Source organism: Nyctibius grandis, chromosome 4 (genome assembly GCF_013368605.1).
Source record: "Nyctibius grandis isolate bNycGra1 chromosome 4, bNycGra1.pri, whole genome shotgun sequence".
NCBI lineage: Eukaryota > Metazoa > Chordata > Aves > Nyctibiiformes > Nyctibiidae > Nyctibius > Nyctibius grandis.
In genome coordinates, this window is record NC_090661.1 from 13,963,459 (window position 1) to 13,981,407 (window position 17,949).

General features: G+C 39.5%; 1 protein-coding gene across 1 annotated transcript in view; it reads left to right on the forward strand.

Annotated features, from left to right (window-relative positions):
• INSC (INSC spindle orientation adaptor protein) overlaps window positions 1-17,949 on the forward strand; it is a 145,458-nt gene that overhangs the window by 63,595 nt on the left and 63,914 nt on the right. The gene's annotated exons all lie outside the window — the stretch shown is intronic.

Sequence of the window (17,949 nt, forward strand, 5' to 3'; positions counted from 1 at the left end):
TGTGTTAAAGGAACCACTTCGTGGTCTGAGTCAGGAGATATTTGACCTGTTATTAACCCACAGGTGCTGGGTTTTTGACTAGCGTGGGTTGTATATATGTGCACTTTTCATTGTGACTGCAAGTTGTCTGGTACGTAAAAACTGATCTGACAAAAAAAAGGGGGGGGTTGCAGAGAAAGAAAAAACAATCGCTCGGAAAATGGTCAGCCACTACTAAGTCTGATGTGTTAAACAGCATTTTGATATTTGGTCTGTAGTCTCATGGATCTAGCAATTACTTTTTTTCATAAGAAGTATCATGGTATTTGATTTAAACTGTGTGTGTTTCTACAAGTGAGCATATTCATGCAATATGGACAAAAGTAAGATAGTGACTTAGTTGGCATATGCCCTGCCATAGGCTCCTGTTATCACCAGCCATCTTTCCAGGCAGCTGTGAAGTACAGCAAAGACCAGTTCCAGTAAGGGTATCACAGAATCACACAGAATCACAGAATGTTAGGGATTGGAAGGGACCTCGAAAGATCATCTAGTCCAATCCCCCTGCCGGAGCAGGATTGCCTAGATCATATCACACAGGAACGCGTCCAGGCGGGTTTTGAATGTCTCCAGAGAAGGAGACTCCACAACCTCTCTGGGCAGCCTGTTCCAGTGTTCAGTTACCCTCACCGTAAAGAAGTTTTTCCTCATATTTATGTGGAACCTCCTGTGTTCCAGCTTGCACCCATTGCCCCTTGTCCTGTCAAGGGATGTCACTGAGAAGAGCCAGGCTCCATCCTCATGACACTTGCCCTTTACATATTTATAAACATTAATGAGGTCACCCCTCAGTCTCCTCTTCTCTAAGCTAAAGAGACCCAGCTCCCTCAGCCTCTCCTCATAAGGGAGATGTTCCACTCCCTTAATCATCTTCGTGGCTCTGCGCTGGACTCTCTCTAGCAGTTCCCTGTCCTTCTTGAACTGAGGGGCCCAGAACTGGACACAATACTCCAGATGTGGCCTCACCAGGGCAGAGTAGAGGGGGAGGAGAACCTCTCGTGACCTGCTGACCACACCCCTTCTAATACACCCCAGGATGCCATTGGCCTTCTTGGCCACAAGGGCACACTGCTGGCTCATGGTCATCCTGTTGTCCACTGGGACCCCCAGGTCCCTTTCCCCTATGCTGGTCTCCAACAGCTCTGCCCCCAACTTGTACTGGTACATGGGGTTGTTCTTGCCCAGATGCAGGACTCTACACTTGCCCTTGTTATATTTCATTAAATTACTCCCCGCCCAACTCTCCAGCCTGTCCAGGTCCCTCTGAATGGCTGCGCAGCCTTCCGGTGTGTCAGCCACTCCTCCCAGTTTTGTGTCATCAGCGAACTTGCTGACAGTGCACTCTATTCCCTCATCCAAGTCATTAATGAATATATTGAATGGTACTGGTCCCAGTACCGACCCTTGCGGGACTCCGCTAGACACAGAGCTCCAACTGGACTCTGTCCCACTGACCACCACTCTCTGGCTTCTTTCCTTCAGCCAGTTCACAATCCACCTCACTACCCGATCATCCAGACCACCCTTCCTCAGTTTAGCTGCAAGGGTGCTGTGGGAGACTGTGTTAAACGCTTTACTGAAATCGAGACAGACCACATCCACAGCTTTACCATCATCTATCCACCGGGTTATGTCCTCATAAAAGGCTATCAAGTTGGTTAAGCATGACTTCCCCTTGGTGAAGCCATGCTGAGTGCCCCTAATGATCCCTCTATCCTTGATGTGCCTAGAGACAGCACCAAGGACAAGTTGTTCCATTACCTTTCCGGGGATGGAGGTGGGGCTGACCGGTCTATAGTTCCCCGGGTCCTCCTTCTTGCCCTTTTTGAAGACTGGAGTGACATTCGCTTTCCTCCAGTCCTCAGGCACCTCTCCCGTTGCCCACGACTTAGCAAAGATGATGGAGAGTGGCCTAGCAATGACTTCCGCCAGCTCCCTCAGCACCTGCGGGTGCATCCCATCAGGGCCCATGGATTTATGGACGTCCAGGTTGCTTAATTGGTCCCTGGCCCAGCCCTCATCTACCAAGACAGATTCCTCCTCTATCCTGACTTCTTCTGAGGCCTCAGGGGTCCGGGGCTCCTCAGGACAGCCTCCAGCAGTATAAACAGAGGCAAAGAAGGCATTCAGTAACTCCACCTTCTTTTTATCCTCTGTCTCCAGGACCCCCACCTCATTCATCAGTGGGCCTACATTGCCTCTAGTGTTGGTTTTACCTGCAATGTATTTGAAGAAGCCCTTTCTGTTGTCCTTGACCTCTCTTGCCAGGTTTAATTCCAAGGAGGCCTTAGCTTTCCTAGTTGCCTCCCTACATCCTCTGACAACAGACTTATATTCCTCCCAAGTGGCCAGCCCCTCCTTCCACGATCTGTACACCCTCTTCTTCCACTTGAGTTTGCCCAGCAGTTCCCTGTTTAAGCATGCAGGTCTCCTGGTACCCTTCCTTGACTTCCTACCTGTTGGGATGCTCTGATCTTGAGCTCGGAAGAAGCAGTCCTTGAATGCTAACCAACTATCTTGGGCCCCCTTACCTTCTAGTACCCTGTCCCATGGTATTTCCCCTAGCAATTGCTTGAAAAGGCCAAAGTTGGCCCTCCTGAAGTCCAGGGTTGTGATTCTGCTAGCTATTCTGTTCCTGCCACATGAGATCCTGAACTCTACCATCTCATGGTCACTACAACCAAGGCTGCCCTCAACCTTCACCTCTTCAACCAGACCCTCCTTGTTAGTGAGGATAAGATCCAGCAGCGCTCCTCTCCTAGTTGGCTCATCCACCATTTGCATCAGAAAGTTATCATCAATGCACTGGAGGAACCTCCTGGACTGGGGATGGCTGGCTGAGTAGGCCTCCCAGCAAATATCAGGGTAGTTGAAATCCCCCACAACAACCAGGCCCTGTAACTGAGAGACTGCTCTCAGCTGCCTGTAGAAGGCCTCATCACCCTCCTCATTCTGATCTGGTGGCCTGTAGTAGACACCCACAACAGTATCACCCCTGCCAGCCTGCCCCTTAATTCGCACCCACAAACTCTCAACTCGCTCCTGATCCACCTCTGGACAGAACTCAATACATTCTAGCTGCTCACTCACATAAAGAGCAACTCCACCACCTCTCCTTAGTGGCCTGTCTTTCCTGAACAAGACATAGCCATCCATGACCACATTCCAGTCATGCGAGGCGTCCCACCAAGTCTCTGTAATTGCCACTAGATCATAGCCCCCCGACCGAACACGGATTTCCAACTCCTCCTGTTTATTCCCCATGCTGCGTGCATTGGTGTACAGGCATTTCAGGGAGCGAGCTGAGCACACCAATTTCACCCCAGGGGGATGGGGGGCCTCCTGTTCTACCTCAACACTAGAGCGTTGCCCCAGTGGTGCAAGCCCAGCTACTACCCCATCCCCCTTCGAATCTAGTTTAAAGCTCTCCGAATGAGCCCTGCTAATTCCTGTCCCAGAACCCTTTTGCCCCTACGACATAAACCTTTCCCATGTATTACAGTCACGCCTGGTGTCTTATAAAACCAGCCATTATCAAAGAACCCAAAGCCCTGCCTGTTATGCCTGATGGAAAATCCAACCATATATTTAATAGCTCAAGGATGCAGTGAGACAAAGGTGATATTCTCTGAATACAGGAAGAGGATTCTGTCGCATCCCTCCCCAGTCTCAGTAGGAACAATGACACTTCTATCAGTATTGCTCTTCAAAGCCTCACTATCACACTTTGACCTTGTCACGGTCACCTGAATAGTGCAGTCTGGAGTATCTCAACTCTTCAAAACTTCTGAGTTCAGGTCAGATGTCTGGAGGGCTGAGGTGATGGGAAAAGGTGGGGAGGGAAGAGAATAGCAAAGATGCAAGCAGACACCTTTTGTTGTCAGTACACCTCTGGCAAAATACAGACAGAAGACACTTAATGTTGTTTTCACTGATTCAATTATAGCATTAAGTTTGCACCATGTAGTATTTTTTTTTTTTTTTTTTAATTTTTGCTACTACTACATAGAGAATTGAGTGTAATTTAAAGGTGGGAAATTGTGGTGAGCTATTATTGTTTCGCTTTCATCTTCTATCACACTGTTTCTAATGCCTGTTTTTTGACCAGCCTTAAATAGGTTCATTGGCATTTCTTTTCTGCTGTCTACTGGAAATGGGTTGTCTTCAGCTTTTGTGCATAGCAGTAGTGAGAAGCAGGAAAGCAGGGGCATTTTCTTGTTTAGTTTGGGAGTGTGTGTGATTTTTAATGCATGTTTTATCAGTAACAGAGAACAGAGGTACCTCTCAGTGCCTTTTGAAGAGCACATCTATTTAAATTATTAATTTCTGGAATATATTGAAGAGAAAAGATGTATTTTTCCCAAACTGTGAATTGCATAATTGGTTTTTGTCTCCCGATTTCAGGAGGAAGGTTCAGTTGCTTTGCTTTTTATGGATAATCTCCAGTCTAATAATGAATTTAGTTAAATGAAACTTCTGGAGGAGAGGGACACGGGAGAGAGAAACTCTCTCTTCCTTCAAGTTACCAATAGCCCAAAATGCACAGTTTTGATCCTGTTTCAAATGTTTTCAGGTGTAGGATCTGGATTTGAGTGCATTGTTTGAGTCCTTCCAGGAACAGGTGTCAGGTGAGAGGTGGAATCTGAATTGCACAGCCTTCTGCTTGCAGCCAGCGTGCCAAGTTATTGGTGGGATTCCTGCCTGATTTTTTCGTACAAATGGCAGTTATAGAAAAATACATTCTGCTTGAGAACTGATAGACTTTGAGAAACTATTGGCCATGTGCTTTGAAAATTTTATGAAATGATGAAAATCCTTTAATAAAGCTATCTTATTTTTGCACTCTGGAAAACAGTAGAACATACAAATCACATAGAAAACTGGATCTACTTGCATTTGCTTCTCTATACAGTGAAGTCAGTTATCTTATTTTCTGGTTATATGGTGGCAGCAGGAAGGGATTGTTAATCAGACACTTGACAAATACACGGAGAGCTTTTTTCCTTCCTCTGGGGACCTTACTCTCATAATAGAGATGGACAAAGGGAAAGTAAAAGAGAATATTCCACCTTAAAGCCACTTATTTTTTGTGTATCAGACATGTATTTCCCATTTGTGAGGAAGTTCTGTTATCCCACAGTAATTTATATGAAGCAAATTTCTTTAGCTAAGGCTGGTCACTATAACAGACTTAATATTATGGAATATTTCCTTGCTTCCATTTCTGATACATTTTCACATCCAATTGCTTGCTCTACTGTGAGGTATCATAAAGCATTATAGCAGGACAAAAAACTAGTTCCACTTATCCTTTGATTGCTTTTTAATGCAAAATATTGTACTCACATAAAATACCCATTTATTTATACTTGGTGCCAGAGGCTAATTCATTGAACTTGGGATGTATTATTGCAAAACAATAGTGTTCACTACACTTTTTCGCTCCTGTTAGCTGTTTCCCAGGTTCTTTTCGTGGCCAGTAAGAGTTTATTAAGGCTAAATAAATAATTAAGAAGGGATAATTGACTTATTTTTGTGCAATGATACCAGAATGATGCTTTTTTTTTTTTCTGGAAAACATCATTGTTCTGTTTTTAATGCACTGCAGAATGTGGAGCCTGCATACCCTTATGAATCATGGATAACTCATTTGTGCCAGAGATTCACTGACAGTGACCCAAACCCTGCTTTCACTAAATGAAGAGGAATAAATAGATATGCTGTTTCATCCTACTCACTAAAAAGAGGGGAAAGAAGAGGTCTTTTTTCTGCTTTCTCTTCTTGTCATCATTTGCAATAGTCTCAGTCCCTGTAAAAGCCACCCAGTTCTATCCTCCAAGGTATGCAATTCTTTTTACCTGCTCCCTTCTGAAGATGAAGATTAATGCCTGTGCAATGGGGCTCTTGTCAGCAAGATTTACTCTCCCCTTGCTCCTCTTTTACATCTGAGATTATCAGAGTTGCTGTGAATGGCAGTAAGGTGAAAAGTCCTTGCTAATGAATTATTTCCAAGGAATGAGCAATCTGCGGGACTCCTAACCCACTCATCTTTACTTTCGTCAGGAAACCAGGCTGTGGTTTTTTCCTCACCTCATTCAGCATTTTGAAGAACCCTCCTGAACTCTTGTCTTTTTCAGGTCTTGGAATCCAATTGCTTTGGATTTTATATTTTAATGAGTCTGTTCTAGCTGAGGCATTCCTCACATTTCAGCTGTTGTTCCTCATTCAAAAGCAACTTTATGGTAGTAAAAATAACCACTCATTTCCTTTCTCCTTTTACTATTTAGCCTTCAGAACTGTTCTCTTTGAGGAGCTTTGAAAAACTTAGATTTTTGCCTCTCTTCACCATGTGTGTGTTACAGTAGCATCTGGAAGCTCTAATCAAGACCAGAATGCTGTGTGCAATTCTCAGGGCAAAAGCAAGAAAGTGTCGCTTCATAGAAGAGGAGAGAGACAGAGTCTAGTAGGGGAAAGAAGGATGGCAGGAGGTGACAAAACTTGTCAGAATATTAGTAGGAAAGCAAAGAGTGGAGCCCAGCTTTATGAATTTCTACCCAAGAAGTCTGTTCACTAGATAACTCTGCTGCTCTGAGTAAAGTTATTGTGGCTGGAGGGCCACACAAGCTTTAAGTAATTCAGAAAATACAAGTCTGGCCATGTACAGCAAATGGAGTGCAAATACCTCCTGCTTCTGCTTGGCTCGGAGGACTCTCTCTGGCAACTGAGCAGTAGATACATAAGCAGAAAGAACAAAATAGTAGTATCAGCAGGAGGAGAGAAAGGGAAAAGAAATAAAAATTTTGGTGTTCAAAAGGCAGGAGTAAAACAGGGTCTTTTCTGATTAGATCACAGCCTTAGACATAGTCTGTTGTTTGGGGAGGGTGTAGTGTGTAGAGAAGGGAAATGTCATACAAATATCTGTGCATGTACACACAGACATACACAGAGTAATTGGTGTTCTACCCTAATTTGGAGCATAAGGAAGGGTCCAGGTGGGGAGACTAACACAGCAGGTCTGTGTTTATTAAATAGCCTTTTAAGAGGTGATTTGACTCTCTAGGACTCTAGTCTAGTAAATACTGTCAGTTATACCTTTCCAAGGAGACTTTTGTTCAGGAAAACAATATGTATGAATATATCTGAATTCAATAATCATGCAGATTAAAAGAGAAGAAGGTAAGAAATGCTTGCTTCATGTAATTAGTAAGAAGTAGATATTAAACGCAGTCATAGTACCCTGACCGAACAGACTTAATTTTCAGTGCAGGCAGGAACATTAACCATCTGGTTTTGACTCTGTCAAGTGCATGGAAAGAGAGAGAGAAACACATCTGAGGGAGAAGCAAAACACAAGTCAATATACAAAAGGTGGAAAAATGACTCTATTTAGGCTGCTGAATTTGCTAGCAAACTTTTGTAGCAACTCCAAGTGGAAAGTAGCAAAACATAACGCTTACATCTAAGGAGTGAGAGAGAATGGAATAAGAGATAACTGGAAAGGAAAAGGAAGAGAGGAGAAATTCAGGAAAAAATTCTAGTAAAGAGTAGCTAAACATTTGGGATTAAATGGGAAATGGGATGCCAAAACATGAACCTGCCAAAGATGCATTATACTGAATAACCTGCTATCGTTCTCTGACAAGGTAACTTTGTTTTCCTTATTTTCCCTTTTAACAAAGGAAATTCAGTGGAGATTATAGACATGGTAATTTACTAGTAAATACAGAAAACAGTAGCTATTAGACAAAGGGTAAAATGGGAAAGGATAATGGCAAGAGTTATTTTTGAAAGCAGAGAATTAGAAGTAGACTTCAAGTATTGAAGAAAAAGGATGAGTAACTGAAATCTCAAGATTATGCATTTAAGGGCTGAGAACAAGAAAGTCTGCAACAATTTGTAGCTCATTTGATGCAAAAAATTAGGAGAAGGACCTATGTATGCTAGTTGATAGTGAGATGACTGTGACTGCATTTACCAGTAAGATGTGGTGATGAAGGCAGGCAGACTAGTCCTAGACTGTATGAAGTGAGATATTTCTGGTGGTGATAAGGGTGTACTAATGTCACTGTGCAAGTTACTGTGAGACTTCATTTGCTATCAAGCATGATATCAAGTCTTTCAGTAAAAGATTAATTTTTCAGCAGGTACAGATCTAACAGGCTGCTTAGGGCAGGGGGAGTGGAAAGCGACGTCATTTCATAAAAGGAACTTAAAGAATTTTGCTTGTTAAGTTTTGCAAAACAGAAGCTGAGAGAAGCTTTCTAGAAATCCTTTGGAAGACAAATTCTGTTTTAAAAGGAAAGATGAAATGAAATGGGAAAGAGCAGGCTTTTAAGAAATTTAGATCAGAAATAAGAAGTTTCTAACCATCGGAGCAGTGCAATTCTAGAAAAGCCACTTAATAGAACACTTTTGAGCCCACAATAAATCATTTTTAGAATGGATTTTTAAGTCATTTTTGAACAAATTATCTGATCTGGTTGATTCTGGTATCAGAAGAGTGAATTTGATGACATAAGACTTCATTTTCAACCCTCTGTGTTATACAGTAGTAAATAAGCATGTGCATAAATATTGAATTTGTTTTATTAGAAACTGCTTTCTTATTTGAATGAAACTATTTAAGGTATTTTTACCAACTCATTCTGTTATTTGTGACACTGTTGCTAGTTTTCATCTTTTTAACTTCTCTGTTGAAGGGTTAATGTTCTAATGTGAATCTTAAAAAAGCCAACACCAGGCTATCCTTTTCTTAACCCTTTTTTGACAGGTTTCACTAGAGCTGCTGTGCAACAGGTGTGTGACTGAGGGTCCCCAAATTTCTGTAGTCTCCTGAGTGATACTGATCTCATAACACCATGTAAAATGGTTGTTGCTTCCTTCATTAAGTAATCCAGGCTTTACTCAATCAGTAGGGTTAGGACCTTAAATGAGTAAATAGTAAAAGGTGAAAGGCTAATGGTGCTGCTCATAATGCATGTCATAACTCCTTTGGAAAAGGCACAGAGAGCTGTATTGTTTGTTATTAAACTACAAATTAAGGCAGATTTGGAGGAAGGAAAAAAAATGTTCAATGAGGCACTGGCACTATTTTCATGGACTCTCATGTTAGTCTCCAAATTAGTCCTTACCTGTGATTGTGTCTGAGCATTTCCACGGTCTATGGCCCCAAATTATTTCCAGTGTTGTTTTTCTCTTCTTCTTTTTCATTTCTATTTCTCTCTCCCTGCTAGGTGTTTACAAGGGCTTCTCTCTTACAGCATATTGTTCTTGTAAGGCTATGAGGAATATTGTCCTTTGCAATTACAAGTGTAGCCTGAGCATCAGGAAGCGGTGAACTGGGATGAACTCTTTGGTTAATATCTTGAGCACATTCTCTCCTGCTGATGGCCTCGTTGACCTTTCTGTCACACAATGCAGGAAACATGCACAGTTATTTATGGGAGTGAGAACTCTGTACTCACTAATTAGCAATTTAAATGTATGCTGATGACAACATCCCTTCAAGATTTTCAACATACTTCGGTCACCAAAGTCCTGAAAGAAGCTGTAAAAATGTTCTGAGTAGATCTGCCTTGTGATGTTCCATCAGGCTCTGCTGTTCTGCTTATGTTGGGCTAAATACAGTCCAAAGCAATGGATTCTGTCACTGCGCACAAAGCTAAGATCCCCTCAGCTCTGGTGTCTCAGGAAAACTATATCTGTTTCATGTTTTTGCAAGATCCAGGCTGCCATTTGCAAAGAGAACAACAGTGGTGGGATCTTGCCTTTTCAGCACTGCTTTCATTTGTGTGTTCGAGAATAGTTTCTTATTTCAGGACCTAACCTCAGATGAAGGGAATGGCTACTTCATCCAGCTCATCAAAGAGCAATTTGTCTGAGGAAAGCAGAGTTGAGATGATGATCAGTGTCCTGTTGCAAATGGGTTATCTCTGACCTTCAATGAATAACAGACTCTCTTACACATAGACAGAATAAAAAAGACCAATATTTAAAAAAAAAAAAAAAGAAAAGAAAAGAAAAAAGTTCTCCATCACAGAGTTCCACTTGCAGAATTTGGTAAGTTCATCCTCATTTCTACTTTTACCAGTGGTCAAATGGAGATTAAAAAAATATAAGCATGTCAGTAACTCATACCAAAACATTTGGGTGAAGGGATCTACAAGCAGTATTGGCAGTCCCCCACCACCACTTCAACACGAATGGACTCTCAAGCAGCAGGGACAGTGGGAGAGCATTTTTTCCACATCTACTATATTGTCCAAATTGTAGAGTGGCTAAAATTGCCTGCTTCTAAGTCTGGTGGATTCCTCAAGTTGGATCAAAGTCCATCAAGTCTGATCTGAGTCCATAACAGTTTACTGAGTCTGAATATGCCAACATTGCAGGGTTCACCAAGGTTTTGGGAATTTTAGTCAGTTTGCTAGTTTATGATGACAGTACAAATGCAATAGTATTCATTGCAAGTATGAATTAATAATACTATACAAAAATAAATTCAACAGACATGCTTTAGTTGGTGATCATTGTGACAATATTAGCATACTGTTTGTTCAGCTTTGCCTGTAAGCAGCCAGTTAGCAGCCTTATACTGTCATTAACTTGCTGATAGCAGGGTTTATTTAGCATTTTCCTCCTTTCTGTCAGGAAATTATATTATCTTTTACTGCTGTCTTTACTTTCTGTGAACTCAGTGGCTTATGTGCTTGTTGAGACAGCTACTGTTTTAGCAATTTAACGTGCCAGGCACAAAGTAAAAATCCACAAAACCAGTTTGAACTAGTCCTTTTGCCTTCTGATTATCCCTTCAGTTGACAGGCTGGAGAGAACCTGGCCCTACTTAAATTGTAACCATATAAAGAAAATTAATATACGATAAGTTTTATCCTAGATTTTACATAAGCTAATCAGTAAGCTGAATTGGTCTGTGATTTTTACATTGTGTCTTCCTTAAGTTCTATATTGTGCCAGTAATTCTGGTATGGTATAATATTTCCAGACATTTTTAGAGGGACAACTTACAGTGAGGATTTCTCAGAAAAACATAAAGATCTGAGAAGATTGGTGCAGCACTTAACACTAAATGATTTATGTAGCCTTTTAAATAGGTGTGATGAAGCTATAGTTGATTTATACATTATACCTTATATATTACAAGTGTATATAGTGATTTTACTTTCCTTATAGACATTTCTATATTGGTGAATGCATGAGATTTCACAAAATGCAGTAGCCTGACCACAAATATCTAGTTCTAAGTTTCACAGGCTGGTCTTCATTTGATTTCCCTGCAGAAGTTGGATGGATGTTTAACAAGGCACAATCTGTCTGTGGTTTTAATGTATTTTCTCTATAATAGCACTGATTTTGAGAAGGCTGGTGGTTTAAGTGAGTTCATCATCCCAGAGTGCAGATGCCAAACTGAATTTGGTGGTACTGAAGTTTCAGTAAATGGCAAGGAGGGACCATTGTTGGTTTCAGGTCATGTGGAAAGACTTGTAGATATCAGTTACCGGAAAAGTAGCAATATTGAGGTGTCCTTTGTCAACAAAACAGTTAACTTATTACCACTATTGTAATACATTTGTATTTTACTTGTGATCTTTGAGTAATTCTGGTTTTTTACTAATATTTATTTATTCTGCCCATTGGCATGCTGCTTTCTGGAACTAATGGTAATGCTTCTATTACTTCTGCTGCATTTCTTTGTGATTTAAACCTACTCCTAAATTAAATGGAAGTGTTAAAGCATAGAAGGGTGATCGATGCTGGCTAACAGAGTTCTGCCTTCCAGAATACCCTTGAGGATATCTGGCTGACTACAGTGTACCTTTCCTTAAGTTGTTTTGTTTTGAGAAATGTTCCAGGGCTGTAGTTTGCATTACCTGTTACTGACTTTATTTGGGGAAATTTTTAGACTTTAGTAATGATTGAGTAATCATTGAGGCAAATGAAAATACCATAATAATATAGCCTGTTAAATGTTTTTGAAAACTGGGAACTAACTTGCTTTTATCAGTTTTTTGTAAAGATTTCAATAATTCATACCAAACTCATCTTTTGTCCTAGTGAAGTTGGATTGCTGATGTTCTACTGGAAATGAAGAACCATAAAATCAAGGGGGAAAAAAGAACACAGTGCAAATCATCTGGCTAATCTTTTAGCTTGCCACATCAATTACAAATACCAAATATTCATAGACCTCTGTTACCTTAGAAATGATCTACAAAGCAAGCGTGTTCACTTAAAAATCAGGAATTTGATTCTCAGCTACCTTGAAGCTATTCTGTATCTTCTAAGCTTGCTCTCTACTCTATAAAATTTTGCTAAAATCAATGCAAATACAATATACTGGATCTACAAGGCTTTTTCACGAAATTAATATTGTGTAAAGCAACTTGAGGATAAATAAGAGCCATGTCTATGGCTCTTCACTAAATCCTTCCACTGAGAGTTGAGTTCTGCTGTCCATTGTATTGATGTAGAAACTGGCCCTGGACATATTGGGTACCTATGAATAATTTTGAAAAGATGAATTAGAAAAAAAATTAGAGATAATATATGTTCAAAGAGGGGGCTAAATCCATTCAAGAAGTTGTTTGCTGCCAATTAATTACGTACCACTAATTAGAATAATAAATTTGAGCGCAATTGTAAGATCTGGCGTTGACTTTCACCGTAGGCTTATCTGGAAGCTGTACTAAATGCTATCATTAGGATTGGTAATAAATCTGTCATAATAGGTGAAAATGGATAAAAGGCTAAGAAGCCTTGAAAACATAATTTGACTGAGCAGAAGTCTTTACACTTTATAAATATGACCACTAGAATTATTCATGTGAATTGATCAGCTCAGACTTCAACACAATGTTATAAAACATGAAACTTTTGCACTTGGTGAAACTCAGTGCTAAAATGCAGGTATAACTCTTTTTAATTATAACATTTGCAATTTAAAAAAGAAGTGTATGTGCTGCCAGTAAAATCGTGGTAGAGAGCTCCGAGCTGGAAGTTTTAAACAAATGATCTAGTTATTAATTCTTCACTTTTGTGCCCATGTAGCACCAACATGAGATAGAGCAATTCTTTAGATGTCAATCCATCTTGCCTATCCTAAAGATCTTGTGATTCATTAGTTAACAAACTACTTACTAGATGATAGAAAATAGCAAAAAAGAAGAGAAATGCTTGAAAGAGAACTCTGAATATGATATACTTCTCTTTAGAAATTAAAAATTTGATTTTTTTATGTGATTATTTCTTCAGGATGAAATTTACCTGCAATATGTTATGTAGTGCAGAAACGTCTGTATGAAACAAGGTCTGAACATCTTTTGAAGCAATACATTGTTAACATGCTGTTGCTCTAAGTTGGTCTCAGTCAGTGACACCAAATGATTTTGTCAAAATAATACAATTTTTAAAAGACACTGTTTTTTGGCAAGCACACTAGAATTCAGAGTATTCAAATTGCTAGTTAGTTCAGTTGAGTGCTCTTGAAAACTTCATCAAATACTTTACAACCTCAATTAAAATAGATTGACTTTGAAGAAATGCAGGAGACTTTCTTTTGAATTTTTATTTTGCACTGAATTATTTTTACTGCTATTTTTATATGAAATGCTGCGTTTATAGTGTGGAGTCTAGATAAATTACTTTTTTGTCAATATGCCATGACATACTAAATTCAGAAATTCTAACTGGTGGGGAACTACTATATATATACATCAGGATCTCTGCCAGTTACACAGCTATTGCTGCTCAAATAAACAGAACTGGGAAATATCACACCAGTAAGGTCCCTTAAGTTCGAACTCATCTTGCTTAATGTATTTAATGACCTGAAAAATAGTTATAATAGCAGGACAACAGCACTTCCTGCTGATGCAAAACTGTTCAGGTTAATGTAAAATAATGTGCAAACACAAAAAGTCTCACAATACTGAGTCACAGAAATGTAAAATGCCAGAAGAAATTATATGCTAATGAACATAAAGTGGTGCATGTGAGGAGGGGAAGGGAACTGAAGAACAATCTCTCATCCTACATATAGAATAGTGAACTCTAAATTGTGCATTATGCATTTATCAGAAAAGATTCTGAAATCAAAATGAGTAGATTTTCTGGAAGGTAAAAATGAAGCAGCTCTCTGGAAAACACTTAAGTAAAAGAGAAATTTAATTTTGGGAATTCCTGGAAAATATGGACAGTGCAGAAAATGTAATTCAAATGTATAAATCCACAATTTACCTGAAACTTGGATATTGTGTGCTGTTCCTGTCATCACATCTTAAGACATAGGAAAACTGGAAAAGGCTCTTTGAAAAGGTGGGGAGAGTAAACGGATGATTAGAGGAGTGGAATAACTTCTGTATGGTGACAGACTAGATAGACTGAATTTCTCTACCTCGGAAATGAGATAACCAAGAGTAGATAAGGTAGAGCAAATAAAATAATGAATTACGCTAAGAGAGTGAACGTGGAACTATCATTTCAGTGTGTGTTAGCGTACAAGAACTAAAGAGTTTCTGTTAATATCTCCAGGCAGCAAGTTTAAAACAAACAATAAGAAACAGTTTTTAATACAAAAAATAATCAAACAATGTGTGAGACACTGCCACTAGATGCTGTAACGGCCAAAAGTTTAACTGAGTTCAAAAAGGGATTAATGGCTACTTTTGTTTCATGAATTGTAAAAACATCCTGCTCAGACACAACTTCTGGCTTAGGAAGTTCCTAAACCACTAATTGCCAGAAGATGGGAAGGAGGGATTGCTCAGCTCTTGTCATGCCTCTTATAATCTTCCCTTATGCATCTCCTAATGGCCATGCTGGGAGCAGGATAATGGGCTAGACAGATTTTTTTGGTCTGACACATTATGGCTGTTTTTATTTGTAGGTGTAGATTTTTTTCAGTAATGGGGAGACAAAATGGAAATTTTCAACTTGTTTCTGGAGTTCAGTAAATGCTGTCTGGAATATGATTCTTAATAGCTAATTAGGAACGATCACACTTTTTACTTTCCTTATTTTAATACGCAAAAAATTAGTCTACAAATTCATCTGCTGAACGCTTAGGAAGATTTTCTCTAAATACAGGGAGATGTGGATGAAGGTGAATCATTTATGTATTTCACTTGAATAATCATGATATATGTGTATTTTAAAGAATAACATGTCAAAAAAGCTGACATAGTGAGCAGGGGGAATGTTCTGTGGTTTTTCTGTCTGAAAGGAGGTGAATGGTATTATTTTTGCCATTGTTGTGAGTTAAAGTATACTAAGTTTCAATGAAAGAACATCCTAAATTCTACAGTTGTACTCCTGACATTTAGTAGGAATAGAGGTAAACAGAAAGAGTTTCTTCAGCATCTCTACCTTTTTTGTATAACTCTGTTATCCTTTTTTCTCCTTGGAGTGAAGATTGACTTTTGGGGTTAAAGGAAATATGAATGATTTCTTTTTTTTTTTTTTTCTGACTAACCTTTTATTCAAGTTTTTTTCCAAGTGAATTTATAATGTAGGAGTTTATTTGTACTTACTAAACAGAGATTTCATCAATTATCATAGTGCACTTTAGAAATGAAGAATACATTACTCTGTGTCAAATGAGTTTATCCTGTACTGCATGCGAACGATGCACGTTGTTATAAATCATGGTCTCAAACTTATGAAGTTGTTATTTTTGTTTATTAGGAAACCTTGCTTCAGATCCAAAAATGCAATAAGGAGACTACACATAGCAAGAAGAAAGTGAGCCATAATCGATCATGAAATGTAATTACACAATATTCAAAGCTGAGTGAAATAAAGACCTTAAATAGCAGTGAAGTTTAAAATTAAAAGTAGTTTCATCATATATGGAGAAAAGGGGGATTGGATCAATGAAACTGATATCTTGTATCTTGTTTGCTGTAAATTTATATGAAATTATACTTGAGGTGAGCCTCCTTTTCATATAGATGCTATAAAGTTTTGGTCATTTGTGGAATATTACTTCAGTGGTCTGGAAGGACATATCTTGGGTTCAGCTGGTGCTCAGTGTATAAATGGAAGCACAAGAATTAAAAAGGCCTTCCGCCTGGTCATCCTTAGCTTGGCTAATGTAATTGCAGATTTCATTCTATCAGTAAGGCTTTGTATAACAGCACAGACCATCTACCATTGTAGATCAGAAATCTGAATTCTTGCTGAGTAAAGTGCCCCTTTTGAAAGTGTGTTGTGTATGTGCATATTACATTCATTGATCATGCTTGTGTTTATAAATTCTGCAGAAACTGTTTTAGACATATAAAAATCAAAATCTCCTGTGCCATGGAGACTTGCACTGATTCTTTGAACTCTTGGCCTCCTGCTTTGCTTTATTACCAGTGAATGATGTTGCATTGAGAGGGGATATAATGGGCCTAGTGGGGGACAGATATTAATAAAGTCAGTCTTTACTATTGCAACCATGGTTAATTTCAGCAATGATCATTGACAATCTTTCAAGCTTTTGCATAAATACAAGGGAAAATATAAGTACTTTGAAAATATATTACAGCTTTCTTTTTGACAATAACTCTTGTCTTTTCCCCTTAGCTCTATGTAACTGTCTCTTAGATTTTATATATTTATATATACTTATTATATATCTACTATTGATATTAAAAATGTTTTTTAGATCTATATATTTACATTTATATTTATCAGAGGAACTGGTCTCTTTTGAGGACTGGGGAGAGGAAATGTAAACCGAAATAATCTGGACCTACTCTTAAATCTAAAAAAAATTTTGGACAGATGATTTCTGGAGATAGACAGTGTCTGTTCTGTCCTTGGTTTGGAAGCAAAGATCAGATTGGGACCCTTTAGCAGAGAGGATGCTCCTTCCTTGAGGAGCTCCCTTCTGCAAAGCGAAACAGAGGTCCAGCTTTAGGTGTGGTCAGAGAGTCAAAATATGAAGCTGGAAGCCTGCATTTTGTGGAGATGGTCTGAGAGATTGCAGGAGGCAGCAATGGGCCAGGCAGGCCTAAGAGAGAGGGAGCAAATTTCCAGGGAGTCAAAGGGATCAGGGTGCTGCCACTAAGGAATTCCCTGTGCTAAATGAAACAGAAGCGGAAACCATAGCCTGTCTGCAGAGACAAAGTAGGTAAGGAGGAATGCAGTTGTGCAAACTTTGCTCTGTCTGACCTAGGGTCCTAAACCTGACCTTTATATACTGTTAGATACAATGTGAATAACACTAGTCATGTCTAATAAAACCTGGCTCTGTATGTGTGTATGGTTGGGGTGAGGATTAAGGTTTTTTATTAGGATCTGGGCACCTCACTATAAGAAAAAATTCTAGGCAACTCTACCTCAAGGCTCTGGGGAACTCGGGATCCTTCACAAAGATGAGCTCAGTACAGCTGCTGTCTCAGGTACCACATTTTACTAGCTGAGGGTGCAAGGGCACAAAATGCAGGCCCATTGCCCCTGTGTACTCATCAAGGGTGCACTCATCAAGGAGTTTTTCAACCTCATTGGTTCACAGCAGATTTGCTGTAGTGTGAAAATGTGCTTTGGAAGTCAGATGTGCAAATTGTACAGAGAGCGATGAGAAATAAGAGGAAAGGTAAAGGACTGGTCAGGAAGTAGAATCCATCTGAGGTTTAAGGGATTATGATACGGCAGAAACAGATATTGCTGACAGTATCATTTGCTGTCTTGGTGTGGCTGTGTCAGTGTGGGTGGAAAGGCTTTGGAGAGAAGCTGCAAGGTAAAATTTTTCTGTTAAGTGTCTAATAAGCAAAGCGTCTAGAAAAAGCTGATGGTACAGTCCCATAAACAACAAGCAAACACACCCATAACTTTGGCTCCTTCATCGTATTAAACTCTGACTGTACAAGAAACATTTCCCCCAAAGTGTAGTCTGAACTTCTCCTGTTT